Source organism: Cyprinus carpio, chromosome A3 (assembly GCF_018340385.1).
Source record: "Cyprinus carpio isolate SPL01 chromosome A3, ASM1834038v1, whole genome shotgun sequence".
Lineage (NCBI taxonomy): Eukaryota > Metazoa > Chordata > Actinopteri > Cypriniformes > Cyprinidae > Cyprinus > Cyprinus carpio.
Window position 1 is genome coordinate 2874145 of NC_056574.1, and position 21675 is coordinate 2895819.

The 21675-nt window shown below is 38.6% G+C and overlaps 1 pseudogene; it reads left to right on the top strand.

Annotated features, from left to right (window-relative positions):
* Positions 1–9977: 9977 nt before the first annotated feature.
* Positions 9978–11186, top strand: LOC122135576 (annotated as a pseudogene).
* The last annotated feature ends 10489 nt before the right edge of the window (positions 11187–21675 follow it).

The window sequence follows — 21675 nt, forward strand, 5'->3', positions numbered from 1 at the left end:
ACTAAATAGCAGAAATGAAACTGCTGTAAAAGATCTATTCAATATAGTCAAACCATAGGGGAGTACTGAACAGTAGCAATCAAGAGATATTTTATTGTATTTTATTTTACCATCCAGACCCATGTTTGACTAAGTCTTTTTGTGCTGTACACTTCATGTGTAAATCAAATAGCATAAAAGCATGTGTGATCGTGTAAATATTGGCACTATAAAAATATAACCTTTAACTACAATTCAACTACACATAAATAAACTGTGGAACACATGATAGAGAAATGTTTTTTCTGTCTTTGAGTGTTAAAATGATTGGGTAGAGGCCTCAACTGTGTAAGCAGCTTGTTGCAATAAAAAGCCTTTGCTGCCATCAGATTTAAACTCATGCAGCTCCAGTCTGACCAGCGTTACCAGACTGGGTTTGATGGTCAAAACACCTGCGTGAACAATCACTTTCATTTACCTGTAAAATACAGTCATATTTTGATGACAGCAGCTTGAATGATAAGATGAATACAGTTCCAGTTTTTTTTTACTGTCATAGTCAAATAATGGCCAAGACAGCTGATTAGAAGACATTAACAATGACTGAATGCCGTTCTCCATATTAGACAGGACTGAAGTTAGTGCATCACCTTGCTGTTGCCTCTCTTTCACCAATTCTGATTTTAATTTTACCTCATGTTACATATTTTCTTTTCATCAATGCAGACAGTCTACTAAAATCTGATGTTTTTTTCTGCACTATGAAAAATATGATAATAATAAAGTGAAAATGTAGTAGTTTTTGTCGGGATAGATGATGATCAAATCTGATCTAAGAAGTTGGACCCGCAAAAAAAAAAAAAAAAAAAAAAAAAAAGAAAGAAAGAATGCCTTTGCATGTTGCATGTTTTCTGAAGATAACAAGTTCAATAATAAGCAGAAAATGAGCTACATACTAACAGCAATAGTAACTCTGCAATTCCTCCATAGATAAATCTGTAAATCCACCTTGTTTACTTTAAGGGTTTGTTCACCCTTCATTTTGGTCTCATCTGACAGTCAAATTGAAAGTTACAGTAATGTCTGGCAAACATGAGATTGCTGTTTGATGTCACCACATCAGATTTATCACACCCCGGTTACCATTGCCAAAGGAATTCACAGTAACTATATAATGCAATATCTACAGAAACAACATGGATTATTTGGATACATCAGATATTATATGATATGGGGAAAAAAAAAATCATGATAATATTTTTGGCCATATAGCCCAGCCCTTCACAATGTCTACCAATAAAGAGAAAATGAAGAAACAGAGCTGAGACAGATGTTTGTGTTCCCAAAATACAAACCAGGGCACAAAAGTAACACATGCCAATTGTGCCAAATGCTGGCTGGACCACTATAGCGAGTGCTAATTTCATTGTTAATTGTGTGTTGTCAGTAATGTTACTTACAGTAGTGTTTGTATTGCAGCAGAGAAATGGAGCGAAATTTTAGACTGAACACACTATACACTTTTTGCAACGTATAAAATATTTATTTATTTATTATTTCGTTTTATTTATGTTTTATTTTCTAAATAAATTAGCCTATTAAAAAAATCTGACTTGATTGTAATAAATATATTGGAGATACCACATTAATTGTAATTTATATTATTAAGATTTGTGGATAAAAGTGTTAAATTAAAAATAAATTCGATATTTGATTGATTCAGTCATTGAAATCAATGGCAAGCCCAGCTGTCGGATTGCCGTTGATCCCGCCTCGCGGCGATGACGTCATCACTAGCGCGCGTTCACTCAGTCAGCGTCGAGTCTTCTGAGGAGAGGTGAGCAGTTTACGGTTTTTTGCTTATTTAAACTAATATAAAATTGAATTCACACTGTATGTTTATACAACAGTATACGAGGCCGTTGCTGTTTTGTTTTCGGGTACAGCGCTGTTTGTGTGTTTGCTGACTTAAATGGACCTAAAATCTTAGAACAGCAGACAACAAGCCTGTGAGGAAAACACGTTGAATGCTTTCAAAGCTGAGAGGTTTTGTGTTTTTGTATGTTCGTGCGAATGTTGTTTCAATATTTGGAGTGATAATGCTGCTGTTACTGAATGTGTTGTGATCAGTGGATATCAAGTGTTGCTGCTGCGATTTTATTTATCACGTTATTTCTCTGAAAATTGCCTTTGGCAGATTAAACGTGTTATGGTTACTTTAAATGCTTAAAAGCACAGTTACTGTAAATAATTAATACTGACCCCATATAATTAGCCACGTGGGATATTTTAGATGCATAAATATGAAGAGATTTATAATATATATATCCTACACTGGAAGCATAAAAAAATTGCTTTGTGGTACTCTTACTGCACATATAAAACTAACATGTTCATAAATTAATTACTTAATGCACTCAATTTAGCTATCAGAAAAGTAAAACATATTTAGATAGATACTTACTGTTATATATTCGGAAGAATTAACATTATATTTTTTCTATATTTTTAGAAATATATTTAGAAATATATATATATATATATATATATATATATATATATATATATATATCTTCTTGTTTGTTAATAATACAGAGGGCAGAATGAAAAAAAATGATAGGAATGTATATTGTATATAATGTATATATTGTATAGAAACAATAGAAAGACTGAAAACAGAAATTATTAGAATGTGTGAATTATTTAATATAGTAATACAATGATTTACAAAGATGCAACACTTTGTACTTTTAAGACTCTGGTCTCTTCAAAGATATAATTGGGAGGATATCTGTTTCACTTACCTTATTACTTTGGTGTAAATTAGTAAAATAATAATAAAAAAAAAACAGTACCTGATTTATTGTTGATGTTCCTAAATCTGCTTTTATACAGAGGTATTCTGTATAAGAGGTATACAGAGGTATACTGATAAATATTCACTTTATCAGTAAGATAATCATCATTCACTACCTCACATTGACATACTGAAAGTGTCAACCTGTTTGCACATTAGCCTCTTGTACATTCCTGTGTATCTTAATATTTAAGACTACAGTTTACTTTCATGCACATTATTTTCCACTATATATTTAATTCTACAGTATACATCTTTTTTATATTTTATTCTTATATCTTTATTGTTTACTTTTATTTAATTCTTTCATAGCTATATTTATGTATATTTTCATCTGTGTTGTATTCTTTAATAATTGCACTGTCCATGGAGCAGACCTGACTCACATTTCACTGCTGGTTATATATGCTCTATATAATTGTGTATGTGACAAATAAAAATCTTGAATCTTGAATCTATTCATGTTCAGTGAAGCTCCTCCCACAAACCATGCAAAATTAAATGCACTGAAGAGCAAAGAGGTTGGTGTTTATTCTTCATTAATAATGCTGAATAGCTGCCCACTGCTCCGGGTGTGTGTTCACAGTGTGTTCACCTTTCACTGCTGTGTGTGTGCACTTGGATGGGTTAAATGCAGAGCACCAATTCCGAGTATGGGTTACCATACTGGCAAATGTCACTTTCATTATGCTCATTTACAAGGTCTTGATTTTGTTTTGGGGGTGTACTTGAACAGGCTCTCATACAAGGTTGTTCAAAAAACACATTATTTTTCACATATTTTACAATATTACAACACCTCTCCCCCCAGTCTGGCATGAACGGCTCGAATAGTTCCTGTATCAAATGAAAGCCCGACTTCTGAAATACGAAATGTGCTGTGATTGGTTAGCTGTGCCAGTGTGTGTTGTGATTGGCAGCACTCTCTGCTTGGTCTGGAAATGTGCCTGTGCCTTACCATAGCTGCCTGCTGCGAGCTTCAGTGTAAATATTTTGTCAAAATCAAATCAGTTTGAGCGCGATTTAGACCCGGATGATTGTAAATACTCTAAGTTCGTCTGCCTTGGGAATGCTAGTGTGTCTCCAACATAGTGATAACACTTGTTGCCTTCTCTAGTGCAGCTCAACCAGGTCTCGTCCCATTCGTTGATATTTGTGATGTCACAAATCCTGGAAAATATGTGTTTGTAGTTCAAACGAGTTGTTCATTGTAGTTTTTGAAAAGTGATTTCTGTTAAATGTCTCCTTTTGAATTGGACTTAAACTTTGTAACTTCTTTATGCTCAAACAGCAACATTACAGACTAACTAAAGTTGAAAAATCGAAAAAGCATAATAGCACCACTTTAAGAGCTGTTGAATAATCTAGATGAAGCATAAAATAATAAGGAACACTTTCTATAAACTGTAGGGGTGTAGCAATTTTCAAACTAGGGATTTGATTATGAAATCGACTAAATTGTTTGTGATAATGACAGTTGTTTGCGTATCTTCTCAGTGAACTATGGCTCTGTGTAGTAAATGCTGCTCCATTTGAGAGCATGTGAAAATACCACGTTTAATAACATGTTTTTACTCAAAACACGTCAGTCCAGCGTTTGAAATAAATTTTTCTGTGAGATGATGTGGCTTCTTAAACAGAATAATTAAGGCACACAATATTTCATGTATTATTAGCAGTGATAATGGCTATGTTGATTAGCATTTCATTATAGATGTACTTTATTATGATGAAAATTATAATAATAAGAACTCAGATAAACCATATATTGCCGTATTTGTATGTTTATTAGTTGCGATGAATCAATTAAAGCCTTTAAATCTTCTGTTTATTCAGCTGCAGTGATTTCCTGGATTTCTTCTTTGGGGCATATTGGGATTTTCAGTGCGAGAGCGACCTCTGGCCTTTGGATGGAGATTTACTGCTGATCACAGAACTGTGCTTCACTGAAAGATACGCATGACAATCACAGCTTCTGCCTAATTAAATTGCGATTAAATTTAGATTAATTGTGCAGCCCTAATTCAAACCGAACTGAAAAACCGCGATACACCACCCATGATGCGTATCGCTGTACTCGTTGTAAGAATATGGTTTGTTTAAAATAACACATAAAACAGACCTATTGGCTTCCCACGTTACAACAGCAATGAGCAAAAAATGTGGACAAACAACACGGAATGCCGTATGCACACTAGTTGATCAGTCATTTACGCATTCGTTTAAACTAAAGTTTAAACTAATTTGCACATGTTTTAAGCCTGGTCAACTGAAACATTCAAGCAAACACGGAGACCCTCGTTAGAAAGCACATGCCGCAAAATTGATTTCTATTTCAACACTTGTGTTTGAACTGACTAACACGCACAAAAAAAAAATATCAACATGCCGGTCTTTGTGAGTATCATTGCAAACATCATTGGTCATGTCTTAAGTGAACGTAAACAGTACTGGATCTGCTAATTATGTCTTAAAGGAACAGCAGTCTATTCCTGTTGTCTGTTTTTAATGTTAAACAACAAAAGACAAGAAATCACTCACTTCTCTTAATTGAAAAGCTTTGAAAATTTAACAAGGTTTGGTCTTTAACTTATACAGTGAAATATGCTGTTATTTTACATTTCTTTACTTGTAAATTTCTGGGCCTGAAAATTACTGTTAAACACCTGAAAAACAGTTCCCTTTCAAGGGAACTTCGAAATGCGTCCTCTACGGGTCGCTATGGCGGGAACACCTCATCGTGACCCGTGTCTGAAGCGTACATTGAAAAAACACCAACGAGTTGGCCGGCGAAAGCCTCTGACATCACTACCGGCGCGACTATAAATAGGCACCGGGATAACACGTCATTCTCTTCTTTGTCTTCAAAACTGACCGTTTTGTTTGAAGCGTGCATCTGAAAGAACCGGTAAGAGCGCTCTTTCTCTGTCTATCATGGCGACTACTAGCAAGCGTTTAGACAATGTGTGCATCCGTGTCGGTGTTATTTGACACCCGATGACACACACGATCTTTGCGTCATTTGTTTGGGTAAAGAGCATGCACGCGATGTCTTTGAGGAGGCAATCTGTGTGGCATTGCGAGCATTTTTTTCAAGGAAAAAGCTCCACTCTCGTTCGTCACTCTTTCCGAGGAAAAAAAAAAAGGCAGCCATCTGCTTCCCGCGGTTCAGGACCCGCCGCTGCTGAGGCACGGAGGAGAATGAGCTCGTGAGAATTTCAGGTGGATCTGTCTGAATGGTTTAAAGAGGGACTTTCCCTTTCGCGGTCATAATGGCGGTGGACGAGAGAGAGCCTCGGGAGGATGATGTTATATCTTAACACTTTCTGATACTGAGGTTAGTGCTCTGCTGGGTTTTTACCCAGGAAAAGCAGGAGATATTGAGGATGGTGAAGAAGCTGAGGCTGAGCCTTCTCAATTCTCCTGCCCTGCTTATGTAGAGCTGTTGGAGTTTATGAATCGCGCCTCGATGAGCGTTATCTTTCCGACCATAGCCCTCCAGCTCAGGTGAGCCTTCCATTTCTGCCTGATCTCCATACAGAGATCGAAAGAAAATGAAAGAGGCTGTTTTCTTCTCACATCCATCGGTTTCGGAATAAGAGTTTTGCCGACATCGAGGCGATGCGTGTAAACGGCTATGAGAGGATGCCCCCTGTAAAAAGAGCTTTCATTCTGCGGGGGAGACATCCTCTCTTAATCTCCCTCCTTGCCATCTAAGCCCCTTCAAGAAATACATCTCGCTTAAATGGCAAGGCATATGCAGCAGCAGGTCTGGTTTGTTACACACGATGGTGGTGCTTCAAGCATATCAGACTGATCTGCTAAGAGACCTGGATAGAGGCGAAGGCCTTTTTGCCTGATCAGGTAGCCGAGCTGCGCCCCGCACCCACAGGCCTCTCTCCGGGCTACCAAGCAGGCCGCCTCTGCCAAGCGCAGGACTATGGTGTTGGCGGAGAGACTTCTGTGGATGAACCTGGCAGACATCGGGAAGAAAGAAAAGGCTTTCTTCTCGATGCTCAGGTTTCGCCTTCTGAACTTTTCGGTATTTCCGTTGAGACGGTGATCGAGAAGTTCAGGGAGATGGAAGGCGCACTCCGCTGCTTTCAGATCCTTCGTTCCACGAAGGTCCAGGTCTAAACCCGAACAACATAGGGGTCCTGGCCTGTCTCGACCTGAGGATCAAAGACGGGCACAGAAGCCTAGTGTCGCGACTCGCGCGCTCCTCCCCCACCTGCGGGCAGCGGTAAGAGGAACCGTGGGTCACGAGGAGGTAAGCAGAACCTAAGGGATGTGATCCAGACGTGGCAGCGTTCTCGTCTGAGTCAGAGTGATACCAAGGTATCTACTCGTTCCCTTTAGGGATTTTTAACTAAGAGGAACCGTGGGTCACTTCCTAATTCCCCTGTAACCACCAGCTCTCCACCTGATTGAGGTTAGGTGGAAACCTCTAACGCATAACAGTCTCCTATGCTGGACCTATAATGTTTTTGGCTGGTTTTATGTTCATAGCAACCACCTTACTGATGGTCCGGACTAAAAGGAGGCGCCCCTTGAGCGGGGCTCCAGCGCAGGAGGTGGGAGTATAAAAATAACCCTTTCTGTATATACTTATGTGTAAATTGCTGGTGGTTATGTGTCTACTAAAACTCTGTGAGTTTCCTTTCCAGTGCTCAGTTACAGTGTTTACTAAACACTCATCAGCACCAGCCATCTGGCTTCATGTTCCGGTATTAGGTGGCTGAGATCACAGGTTTCTACGGGAGCCTCCTTGATCATCAGGCCTGGCACAGCACTGCATGGAATTTCATGGATGTCCAGCCAGGTCACCCTGAGGGGTCTCCTGGCCGCTTAGGTGCTGTCGCATCCAGCGGGAAGTGAAGGTGGCAGTTACAGAAGTCTTCTTGTATATGCTGCCTCAGGTGATGCTCCCCTCGCTAGAGGTTTGTAAAATTAGAGTTTGCCTCTCCCGTGCGGTTCAGCGCCTCAGCGATGTTTAGGAACCTTTAGGTACACACGCTAAGCTCTGTGTACTTTCTGAAAACCACATGGTGGTCAGTGTGCACGTGAACACTTTGCGCACTTTCTAAAAAATCCACGTATTGGTAAGTGTGCACGCAAGACTCTGCGCACTTTCTGAAATACTGTATGGTAAGAGTTACGCGCTCCGCCTCGTTCCCTTTCTTGAGATGATTAGACCTTGGTTCCTTGGGCTCCATTCAGCCAGTGAGTATTCATTTACACTTCAAGCATCGCTTCCCTCAACATGAGGGGCTATTTGGGCGATTCTCGTGGTAGTTTAGCAGCGCTCCCCTTTTCCAAGAAGGGTCGCCTATGTGCGCGCTACTCTGGATTCGGAGTTCTCCTCTCATATGAGACTGAGTTCACTGTTTTTCCCAGAGCGCTCCAGCATTATTTCCACAGATCGAGTTGATGACTCTCAAACATACTGTTTTGAGATGCACCATTCCATCTATGAGCTGCTCTATCAGAGTGCCACGAGAGCCCTTCCTTAGAACAGTATTTGAAAATCCATGCTATGGTAAGTGTGCACGTGAAGTCTTTGCACAATTTCTGAAATCCACACTGTGGTAAGTTCGCACGCTAGTATTCTGCGTTCTTTCTAAAATCCTATATGGTGAGGGCTTTGTGCCCTTTCTTGAGTTGGTAAAAGCCCCGTTCATCTTGGGCGCCACTCCACCTATGTATGCTCGGATACCTATCTAAACAGGGTGTTGCTACTGGAGATCTGTTGACACAGCTCCTTCAGCAAGCTTTTGCGGAAGCAAGCGGTAGCTCCTGTGTGACAGGCAAGACTTAGTATAAAATGTTAGGTTCCTAGCCGTATCCCTTTAAAGGAATCTTTCCTGATTCCAAGCCTTCAGCTCTACCCCGGGCCGAGGCCCTAACAATTAAGTTGGGTATGTAGCTTAGGCCTTTGGCCGTAAGGGGTACTGTCACAGACAGCCGTCTAAACGTCCCGGGGCAACTCCCATGGAAATGGTAGAGTTGGTACTTAGTGTTCGCCATGATTCTGGCCTGCACTCCCCTCAGCATGGCGGCGTGGGTATACTGTTCCCCATAGTGACCCCTAGAGGACGCAGTTCGAAGTTCCCTTGAAAGGGAACGTCTCAGGTTACGAGACACTGTGTCCTCTAGCTCCCTGCCATGCTTCGGACGCAAGCTTCAGACGAAGAAGTGAATGATGTGTTATCCCGGTGCCTGTTTATAGTTGCGCCAATAGTGGACATCAGAGGCTGTCGCCGGCCAACTCGTTGGTGTTTTTTCAATGTATGCTTCAGACACGGGTCACGACGAGGTGTTCCCCCATAGCTACCCCTAGAGGACGCAGTGTCTCGTTCCCTACTCAGGGAACCATGGTTACATTCGTAACCTGAGACGTTTATTTTATTTGTATCTCTGCTCTATTGTATTCATTTGTGATGTTGCATTTATATTTTTTTAGATATTTTCCCTGAACATAGCACATACCATACCGAACCACAACCAATCTGAACAGTTACACCCCTAATGAACTGGGACTTTTGTTTTCATAACATTTATGTTAGATAATTGTGTAGTTGATCAAACATATTTAATAGCTCTCCCTATAGAAAAATGGGATTTGTGCCTATAATTTTTTACAAATAAAATATTATTTTGAAGAACAGTTACCTCATTCATAAAGTTTCAGGGACGCATAATTTATAAAAAAGAAATGCATCAAGATTATAAATGTTTAATGCAATTGTATATATTAAGCTGTAACATCAGGGTTCATGATTTTGTCCTTTCACCTTTTCTGTTTTTTATGAGTTACTGAAAATTAACCATTTTTACTTTTTTATTTTAGAGTTGATTGAAGAAAACAGGGATTGAAGAGTTGAGTGAAGTTGAGGAGAAAATCATATTCACATAAGAGTTAATACTGGAGAGAATCCGTTTCCTTTTGATCAATGTGGAAAGAGTTTCTTAGACTCAGCAAACTTTAAGGATCACATGAAACATCCACACTGGAGAGAAGCTGCATGCATGTGATCAAAGCAGCAAAATGTTTTTGTGGTCTTCAGACCTGAAGAAACACATGAGAGTTCATACAAAGGGGAAACCACACTCATGTTATTTGTGTGAAAAGAGTTTTTTCATGTCTGCAAAATTTGAAAGAACATCAGAAAATACATTCTGGTGTGAGAGACTACATGTGCTTTGACTGTGAGAAGACTTTTTTTCAGTGAACTGTTTAAAACAGCACCAGAGGATTCATACTGGAGAGAAACCATACAAGTGTACACACTGTGACAAGAGATTCAATCAATCAGGACACCTGAAAACACACCAGAGGATTCATACTGGAGAGAAACCTTATAAGTGTTCACAATGTGACAAGAAATTCAGACACTCTGGACATCTGAAAACACATGAGAGGATCCACACTGGAGAGAAACCTTATAAATGTTCACAATGTGACAAGAGATTTAGTCACTCGGGACATCTGAAAACACATGAGAGGATTCACACTGGAGAGAGAAACCTTATAAGTGCACACACTGTGACAAGAGATTTAGTCAGAATGGAGACCTGAAAAAACACACGAGATGATCCACACTGGAGAGAAACCGTACACATGTGATCAGTGCGGGAAAAGTTTCACACAAAAAGGAAACCTTATGGAGCATATGAAAATTCATACTGGAGAGAAGTCATTCACTTGTGATCAATGTGGAAAGAGTTTCACAAAATCATCAAGCCTTAAGGATCACATGAACATCCACACCGAAGAGAAGCTGTACACATGCGATCAATGTGGCAAAATGTTTTTGAGGGCTTCTAACCTGAATAAACACTTGAAAGTTCATACAAAGGAGAAACCACATTCATGTTATTTGTGTGAAAAGAGTTTTTCATGTCTACAAAATTTGAAAAAACATCAGAAAATACACACCGCTGTGAGAGAGTACATGTGCTTTGAGTGTGAGAAGACTTTTATTTCAGCGCGAATTGTTAAAAACTGCATGAGAGGATTCACTCTGGAGAGAAAACCTTATTTGTGTTCACACTGTGACAAGAGATTCAGTCAGTCAACACATCTGAAAACACATGAGAGGATCCACACTGGAGAAAAACCCTTACAAGTGTTCACACTGTGACAAGAGATTCAGTCGGTCAGGAATCCTGAAAACACATGAGAGGATCCACACTGGAGAGAGACCTTATAAGTGTTCACACTGTGACGAGAGATTCAGTGATTCAGGACACCTGAAAAGACACGAGATGATTCACACTGGAGTGAAACCATATCACTGCACTCCATGTGGGAAGCGTTTTCAAACATTCATCTGCTTAACACAGTCATACAAAAAAACTATCACAGTAAGTAGATCATCTCTAGTAGGGCTGTGCAATTAATCACATTCGATTGTCATGTGCATCTCATCAGTAAAGCCGGTCCCATGATTAGTAGCAAATCTCCATCACCTGCTTTCGGATTGAGCGGCATTCAATACACAGAGCCATAGTTCACTGACAATTAGGCAATAACGCATTCATAATCACAGATGAATTGCCTAAATGTCAGTGAACTATGGCTCTTTGTAGTGAATGCCGCTCAATCTGAAAGCAGGTGATGGAGATTTGCTACTAATCATGGGACCAGTCTTTACTTATGAGATTCACATGACAATCGAATGTGATTAATTGCACAGCCCTAATCTCTAAATCAGCACATTCAGGTCTGATGCTGTGTCCACCACCAAATGAGACACAATACTGCATTTAAACATCTGGATAGATCTGTCCTAACCAGTCATTACAAGTGACATGACAAAGAAACATTAACTAACGTTTCACAGTGAATAAAGTTTCATCCTTATCCTCAAAACCAGCAGATTCAACTGAGAGATTCTGATCAACTGATGGAGTTCCTCCCCAAAGAAAAATGTCCTCATGAGTTTCATATTACGTTCAATTATCTTATAATGCATATTCATCACATGTTTGCTTAGTCTTTAATGAAGGAAAGTAGAAGCTTTTTACAAACCATTCTTGTTCAGGAAGCTGAAGAACAGGCTGTAACACTTTTAAGAGAGACTGAGATTTATTTTTAATTTTGTTCTTCACTGTTGTTTTTTAAAATGAACTGAGTTATTCTTCCACTTATGATGTATTTAGAAAACGCAGATGCAAGACATACTGTCATGTAGCTTTGCAACTGAGCCTTCTTTGCTTCTCTTGTAAGTAGTCATGGGTACATGAACCCGGTAATAAACTAGTATCGATAAGCTCTGACGTTATTGTTTGTATTAGAGAAATTCAGAAAATACACTTACAATTTATTATTGCTACATATAAGTTATTAAGCTTATTGAAAATGATTACAAGATGTTTGAGGTAAAGCGATTTCGCAAAGCATTTATTTCTTCCTAAAAGTCCAAACTTAACATTTACATCAGCTAAGTGATTTTGTTGTAAAAACCAGTCTACTGTTGTTAAACTGCAGGATGTGTTTGATAATGAAAAGAGTTTTTAAAAGCACATTAAGCTGTGAAAGAGACGCTGCTGTTTCCCAGGTGGATTTATGTGCTCGTACTCAGAGGTGAAGTGAGAAGCAATTACAAAATTACAAACCTTTAGTGCACAATTTGCCCCACACAACATCTTCAGAAGTCTCTAAACCCATCCTTTCCAATCATCCTACTACTTGTCCGCTTGATCCCTATTCCATCTCATCTCCTTCAATCCATTTCTCCTGCTGTTGTACATGCACTCACTCACATTAACACATCCCTTCACACTGGTGATTTTCCCTCAACATTTAAACAGGCTCGTATAACCCCGTTTCCTAAGAAACCCACTCTTAACACAACTCTTTCAGAGAACTACAGATTGGTTTCCCTTCTGCCTTTCATTGCAAAAACACTTGTTCAAACCAATTCTTTTCTTTCACAGAATAATCTCCTGGACAGCAACCAATATGGCTTCAGAAGTGGACATTCAGCTGAGTCTGCCTTGCTCTCAGTTGATGAAGCCCTAAGACTGGCAAGAACAGCTTCCAATTCTTCTATACTTATCTTCCTGGATCTGTCTGCTGCTTTTGATATGGTGAACCACTAGATTCTCCTGTCAACCATATTGGAAAATGGCATCTCAGGAACCGCACACAAGTGGCTTGAGTCTTACCTCTCAGATAGGTCCTTCAAAGTATCTTGGAGAGGTGCGGTGTCAAAGTCGCAACATCTAACTACTGGGGTGCCTTAGGGCTCAGTTCTTGGACCACTTCTCTTCTCTGTCTACCTGGCTAAGATAGAACTGCTCGTGGTTTCAACAAACCCATCACTTTATCAGAATTTCACCATCCAGTTAGGCTCATCAACCATAACTCCTTAAAAACAGCTAGAAACCTTGGAATTGTGATTTGATGATAAGATGAATTTCTCAGACCACATTGCCAAAACTGACAGATCCTGCAGATTTGCTTTATTCAACATTAGGAAGATCAGGCCCTTTCTTTCGGGAACATGCAACCTAACTCCTTGTTCAAGCTCTTGTTCTATCCAGGCTGGACTATTGCAATGCTCTCTTGGCAGGTCTTTCAGCCACTTCTATCAAACCTTTACAATTAATCCAAAATGCAGCTGCAAGATTAATCTTTAATGAGCTGAAAATAATGCACGTCACACCTCTGTTCATAAATTTGCACTGGGTAGCTGTTCGCATAAAATTCAAAGTATTAATGTTTGCCTACAAAACCACCATTGGCTCTGCACCCCTTTACCCTAATTCATTATTTCAGACTTATGTGCCCTATAGAAGTTTGCGTTCTGCAGGTGAATGACACATTATTGTGTCATCCCATAGAAGCACAAAATCACTTTCATAGAGTTTTTTCATAACTGTTCCCTCCTGGTGGAATGACCTGCCCAACTCAATCAGAGCAGAGTCCTTATCCATCTTCAAGAAACGACTAAAAACACATCTGTTCCAGGGACGGATTATCGCACGGGCCTACCGGGCACATGCCCAGGACACTAGACCAGAGGGGGGGCCCAGATGAAATACTGCTCCTCCAGGAATGCCATGTCAACCGTGCCCCCTCAGGATTTTAAGCATAGTGGATTTTGAATGGAGCTTCCAAAAAAAAACAAAAATGGCTGAATAATATATTTGATACGATTAGAATGTTCAGTGCGGCACAGCATCAGCTGCAAAATTTAAATATGCATTCGTGCTTTGGCTGGCGCAGAGCCAGACGCGTTTTTACAGTGCTGCGCATTGCGTATTATAACCAATCACACAGGATTGTGTTTTCATTGCTTATGAATGCAATGGCCAATCAGAGGCATTCAGATGACTCATCACTGAAAAGCCTGTGTTTTGTTCAGTGTGCACAGTCGCTGACTGAATGCTGCTCTCTGGAGAATTTCACAGTATAAACCGCTTCAGTGATTATAATGGGAGTTTTTGAGAGTGCTTGAACTAGACTAAATCTAGACAAAAGTTAATATTCTTTGATAATGCAAATATTCTTTGTTTTTTTTTATGTACAATAAAGTGTTATAATTAGTAACTTACAATGTTTTTATTAAATTTACGTTAAATACAAAGTCAGTCGTATTAGTTAAAAGACAGGTTTATGCATAGGCTAGTTAATAGATTACATTAATATTAGGTTACTATTATAGATAAACTAACATGATCTATAAAGGTGCAAAAATGTATTTTCTGTATATTTAAGAATTGTGATATTTTATGATGTAGTTAACAAAATTTGGGAAAATTTTGCATAAAAAAGGAACAAAATTTCAACCGAGGGGGGCTTTTAATCATTCCGTGCCCAGGTCAGCGCTGTGTCATAATCCGTCCCTGATCTGTTCCAATCTTTATTCTATTTTAATTCTACTTTATCTTCATCTTTATATATATATATATATATATATATATATATATATATATATATTTACATATATTATACACACACACACACACACACACACACACACACACACACACAAACACACACACACACACACACACACACACACATATACAGTATATATATAAAACAAACACTAGCTTTCTATTTTTTCTGTTCTATCTACTTGTTTTTCTTTGTGTGTGGAGTGTGTGTTTATTTATTTATATATATATATATATATATATATATAAAAACCTTGCTACATGTACTGTGTTAGGCTAACTGAGACTTGTCAGTTGAATTTACATGTTGCCCTTTTGTTAATTGTGATTGCTTCTGTTAACCTCACTTGTAAGTCACTCTGGATAAAAGTGTCTGCTAAATGATTCAATGTAAATGTAATTAAGGTATACTTTTGGCTTCATTTCTGTCTAAAGAGTAATGACCTTAGTAGCTTTTAATAAGCAATAATCCATCAGTTTATACAGTGAAGATTATGCAGTGAAATTTTACATTTATTTTATGAATTTACTTAAGGCTATTATTTCTCTGAATAGAACTGGTTAGACCTTATTTAGCCTCCAGGTAATTGTCATGCCATAAGTGGACCAGACTATATTAATCGCAGGGATACTATCTGATTCCCATATTTCGTTGTGGCAATGTTATAGTGTGGTACGTTCCTGGAACATAGTGAGTACATCTTAATGATCAAAACAACATATGCTCTTTTACTTTTAATATTTACTTCTCACCTTAAGTCCGGGTCCTGAAGACATGATCGGACCATTACCTTAAAATCCATACAGAACTGATAAACTCAAAAAACATTCTATAAAACTCAAAACATTTTTATCTTAATCTGCATTAATTCAGTGTTAAGTTTCTACAAATAGCTACTATTGAACATTACCTATTTCTTTATCATGTAAATTGTTACCAAGTCATGAGCACAGAAAATTTAACATATCAATTCATAATTACACTATTAATAACGTAAACATTGATTAAAATGTTTTACTGAAAAAGTTTGTCTCATTAAAGGTGGATGGTAACATTAGTTAAATAATGATTTTATCAGTGAGAACTATAAATAAATATCAGTCCCTTGATACAACTCCCCATAATTTTGTGCAACAAATAAAGACATGAAAAAATACATTAATCAAGTTTTTATTTATTTATTTTTTGCACAGAGAATTTCATCTTACTACTAGGTTTCTAGCTAGATTAGCTAAAAAAAACCTATTCACAAAACAATTAAGAGTCTACAATAACTAAGAGTAATAATGGGGAAGGAAAAAACTAAGCAAAATAAGAAAAAATGCACACACTTCTTCATTCTGTTCAAAAAGTTTTCACTTCCAGGGTCTTAATGCATTGTGTGTCCTTCTGGGGCATCAGAGAGCATTTAAACTTTTTTGTAATATATTTGTCCTTACTACTCAGTGTGAAAAAAAAATGGATTTCAAAAATCATACAGTCATTGTCGGAAAGGATTCAATTAAAATTTGCAAAAGATACTAGTAAGTCAAAGAATTTGTGGTAACTGAAGGTGTTTTTCTGGAAACAAAAACAGTGGGCAGTTTAACCGTTTAGGACAAACAAGGGACTCATAAAAAAACAAAAAACTGTGGGATTATCTGGGTAACAATACAGTATATTAAAATCAAGCATATGCAAACTTTTGAATGGTAAATTTTTAATAAATTCAATTATTTATAACCAAAAACAAACCTTAACAAAATAATGTTCTAGGAACCAAAAATGGTAGCCGGGAAAGTAACATAATGTACATCAAATACCATCACAAAGATATCCCTGCTGAAACAAACAAATAATAATAATAATAATAATAATAGAAATCATAGAATTTGTAATCATTTTATTTTTTTTACACAAACACAATGACATGCTTCTTCGCGCGAGAATGATGTTGACCGCTACTTTCCAGGATACACCACACCTATCAAGTAAGTACTGTTTGGCAGTGGAAAACACAAGCTGGATCAAGGTTTACAGTACCGAATCATATCGTACTGTACTGTACCACACCCCTTGGTGGAAATGAGCCATAAGTGAAACTCAAAAGGTGGCAGTTATAAACAAGAAACTACAGAGGATGCAACTAGACATAGGTTCTCTTCAGGAGACCAGACTCATGGGTTTTGGAACCATCAGGGAGAAAGATTTCCTCTTCTCCTGGTAAGGAAAGTCAGAAGAAGAACAAAGTGAACATGGGGTGTAGGCTTCACAATTAGGAACAGTCTGCTGCAAGAATTATGCCTCAAAAAATGGGATGCTGAGCAAGTCTTTTGCATGCAAATATTCTCTGGGATTTCAATGCCAGAGTGGGCACTCATGACAACTCCTCACCAACTTGCTTGTGTCGGTTTGGTCTTAGTAAGTTCTGCTGCCAACAAGTTCAACACCAACACTTTTTTTAACACCAAGCCACATCACAGTTTCCTGGAGACACCCAAGGTCCAAGCACTGGCATTAGTTATTAGTTACTGGTAAGTTATATCTAATTCTGACCAGACGCTTAGTGCAGTCTAGTGTCAACTTCACATGCAGCTGCAACCAAGGAGACTGCATCACACCAAATAGGAAGGTAGGCCTCGAACTGACACCAGCAAGACACACAACCAGGACAGAGTGGAAAAGTTTGTATGAACGTTGGAGGACATCTATCCAGGCAAATTGAACAGCGACGCCAGTGAAAGATGGCAACACTTCAGGAATGCTGTGCATGATACTGCCATTTCCATCTTTAGCAAAAAGACCGAAAAGTCTGCAAACTGGTTTGAAACCAATACCAAGGTGATGATGCCAGTCATCGAAGCAAAAAGACATACCCAAGTCAACAAAAAACAGCAGGTGGATCGCCAATGTGCCAATGATTATTGCCTACAGCTGTGTTGCCTCTGTTGAAGAGAAGGCGCTGTGCCACATGATATGAGGGATGCAAGCATTGCCATGCTCTATAAGAACAAGGAGATCAGAAGCGATTGTAATAAATATTGCAGCATATCTAAGCCTAAGCGTATTGGGAAGCTTGCTGATCTCACCAAGGCCTTTGCTCTTGTTAACAGAGATGGCCTGTTCAAGATCTTGGTCAAGATAGCTTGTCCACTAACACTCATTATAGCATCAACAAGTCCTTACATGATGACACGAAGGAAACTTGTCTTTGCTGGCTCAATCTCAGAGGTCTTAGACATATGAAGTGGAGTGAAACAGGGCTGTGTTTAGCTCCCACACTCTTCTGCATCTTTTTCCCTGTCCTGCTGAAGCACTTCTACTGAAGGGATCTACCTTCATACTAGACCAGATGGAAAGCTTTTCAACCTGTCTAAATTAAGAACAAAGACCGGAGTCTGAATTAAGAGTATAATGCATGTTTAATAAATGTTTGCCGACGATGCAACTCTCACCACTCAGATCTGTGCATTAATCTTAAAGTCACAGCAGCTTAATGTACCTCTTGTTGTCCGTCATTAATCAAATGACAAAAGAAAAAGAGAAAATCACTTTGCTCTTGACCAAATAACTTGACTTCATTAGCTTTTAAGGATTAATCTGCATTTATTTATACAATGTCTGTTTGAAAGAATGAAGAATATTGTGTGCATGTTGTTTAAATACATATCATTAATTGAAAAGAAGATCATGTTTTTGTTTCTTTGAGAAATGGGTTTTATTTAATTTCAAGATTAATAAAGATGTTATATGCCACAGTAGTTAAATCTGTCTGTATTGCATGTTCAAACCTTAAGATTATTCACATTAACAAATTCATAAATGTTTTCTCGAGAAGTAAATAAGTTTGGAAATTTTTGAGAAATGCATAATCCGTTACAATTTAACTAAACCCATTAAGTTTTAGCTGACTAAATTTACTGTTGATTTAGTATACTAAAATATTATATGTCGTTAACTATAAGTTAGTCTCAGCCTCAGACGTCACGCCCATGGACCGTTGGCTGAACATCTGATGCATACAACACACAAAAGTGGAAACACTTCAGGAGTTTCTAAGTCGTCATTGGATTGGTTGAATTATACAGGATTTTCTGGGAGACGTGTCACGTTCTTTTAACATTTCGTCTGGAAACAAAGATGCCATCGCGCCAAAGCTCCTCACGAAAGAAGAAAGCAGTCGTGTTTACAACTGTGACGAGAGCGCACAGTTCAGAATCATCTAAACGATAGATTCTCAAAAGTACGTGAAATTTCATGGCATAGAATCTTTAAAATATGTTAGAGTTTTTACACACCGGTTTGTTACTGTGGCGACATTTCCATGCCCCGAAACGTGTCGCTGAACAAAACAAACTGTGATTGTTTTTTTGACATGTCGGTTAAACGGCCTAATGGGCGGCCCTTGGCCAATGAAAACTGCCATGGATTCCAGACCTTCAGTCGTTAGTCTGAAGGTCTGGCTACGCGAGACTAACTATAATGGCACTTTTCCACTGCGTGGCACGGCACGGCTCGGTTTGCGTTTCTACTGCAATTTAATATTGCTAGAGTGGGCGTGATTTTTCACATGTTGTTATTCCTCTACTGCCACAAATCTTGAAAAACTTTTTCATTCCACATCACCCCATAAAGCTCTCGCTGGATCCGCTCCTCTGCTATCAACGAGAGGAACGTCTGTAGTTTCTCAACAGACAACGAAACAGCCACTTTTTGATTGTACTAAGAAAAGTCTTCCAGGTACTGTACCCAGTGGGAAACCCCCCCAAACGTGAACCGTACCGAGCCATTACCATGCCGTGCCATTCAGCGGAAAAGCGCCATAAGTAGACTAAAACAATTCACAATTACAGATGTTAAAACAGATGTATAACAGGAAATAAATGCTTTATGAATGACATGCATTAAATTAAGTGTGTTGTGGGGCTCGGACTGATTCACAGAGCGCTTTCTCAAAAATTGCTTACTGCACCTTTAAATTACCTTACTGCAGAGTGCAAATGGTGCAGATGAGTTTTGAGACTCATTTTTCATTTAAAGTTCTTCTCACACAGATGACATGCATAAAGTATTGCTTCAGTGTCAATTCTCATGTGACTATTAAATCCTTGTTAACAGGTAAAACACTTTCCACACTGAGAGCAAGTAAAAGGCTTTTCCCCCAACATGAATTAACATCTCTCAAGGCTTCCTGTACATGTGAAAGTGTTTCTACACTAAGGACAGGTGGAAGACTTTTCTTAAGTTAAGTGTGAATATGCACATGCACGTTAAATTGTCTTTTCGGAGTAAAACTCTCTCCACATTGAGATCAGATGAAAGGCTTTTCTGAGGTGTGAATACGCACATGCTCATGAAGTTTTTTTTTTTGTACGAAACTCTTCCCACACTGGGAGCAGGTAAAAGGTTTTATTCCAGCATGAATTAACATGTGATTCTCCAGGCTTTCTTTACGTAACAAAGTCTTTCCACACTGAGAGCAGGTGAAAGGCTTTTCTGAGGTGTGAATACGCACATGCTCATTAAGTTGTTTTTTTTGTATGAAACTCTTCCCACACTGGGAGCAGGTAAAAGGTTTTATTCCAGCATGAGGTTAACATGTGATTCTTCAGGCTTTCTCTACGTGACAAAATCTTTCCACACTCAGAGCAGGTGAAAGACTTTTCTGAGGTGTGAAAATGCACATGCTCATTAAGTTGTTTCTTCTGTGTAAAACGCTTCCCACAATAGGAGCAGGTAAAAGGTTTTTATCCCAGCATGAATTAACATGTGATTCTTCAAGCTTCCTCTACGTAACAAGACTTTCCACACTGAGAGCAGGTGAAAGGCTTTTCTGAGTGAATTCGCACATGCTCATTAAGTTGTTTTTTCTGTGTAAAACCCTTCCCACAATGGGAGCAGACGAAAGGCTTTATTCCATCATGAATTAGCATGTGGTTCTTCAGGCTTCCTCTACGTGACAAAGACTTTCCACACTGAGAGCAGGTGAAAGGCTTTTCTGAGGTGTGAGTTAGCAAATGATCCTTTAGGTGTCCCTTTATAGGTAAAACTCTTCCCACATTGGGAGCAGACGAATGGCTTTATTCCAGCATGAATTAAACATGTGATTCTTAAGGCTTCCTTTACATGTAAAAGTATTTCCACACTGAGGACACGTTAATTGCTTTCCTGAAGTGTGAATTAGCATATGCTCATTAAAATTTCTTTCCTGTGTGAAACCCTTTCCACACTCAGAGCAGCTGAAAGACTTCACTGCAGTATGAATTTTCATGTGATTCCAAAGGCTTCCTCTATGGTTGAAAGTGTTTCCACACTGAGAGCAGGTGAAAGGCTTTTTTCCTGTATGAATGAACATGTGATTCTTAAGGCTTCCTTTGCGTGTGAAAGTATTTCCACACTCCGAGCAGGTGAAAGGCTTTTTTCCAGTATGAACCATCATCATGTGTTCGTCAAAGCTTCTTTTCTGTTTGAAAGTCTTTCCACACTGAGAGCAGGTGAAAGGCCCTTTGACTTCTGTTATTGAATGTTGCTCTGTGAGCAATGGTTTTCAGTTTTGGAGCAACTCACTGATTTTTCCCTAGTGGTGACATCATGTGCTTTCTGATCATGATGCTTCTCCTCTATTTCATTCAGATCTTGTCCTTCTTTCATGTTCATCAGGCCTTAAATAAAAACAAGTGATGAAAATGCATTGGAACATTTGGAAAAGGAAATTTGGGTTTTTTTCTTGTTAGGTTTTACGTACAGAAGACAACACTGTCAAAACAATTCCGGTTCACAAGGATCCATGAAAACTAGAAAGACTGTTTATGCTGACAGGCCAGTAGTTTGGCGATGTCACTTTGTAAAAAAAACACTATGCCACCTATAGCTTTAACATGTAACACACGTGCATGATGTTACTGTTTTCACAAATTAGAATTTTTGTAGCTCATAAACTTTGGAATTT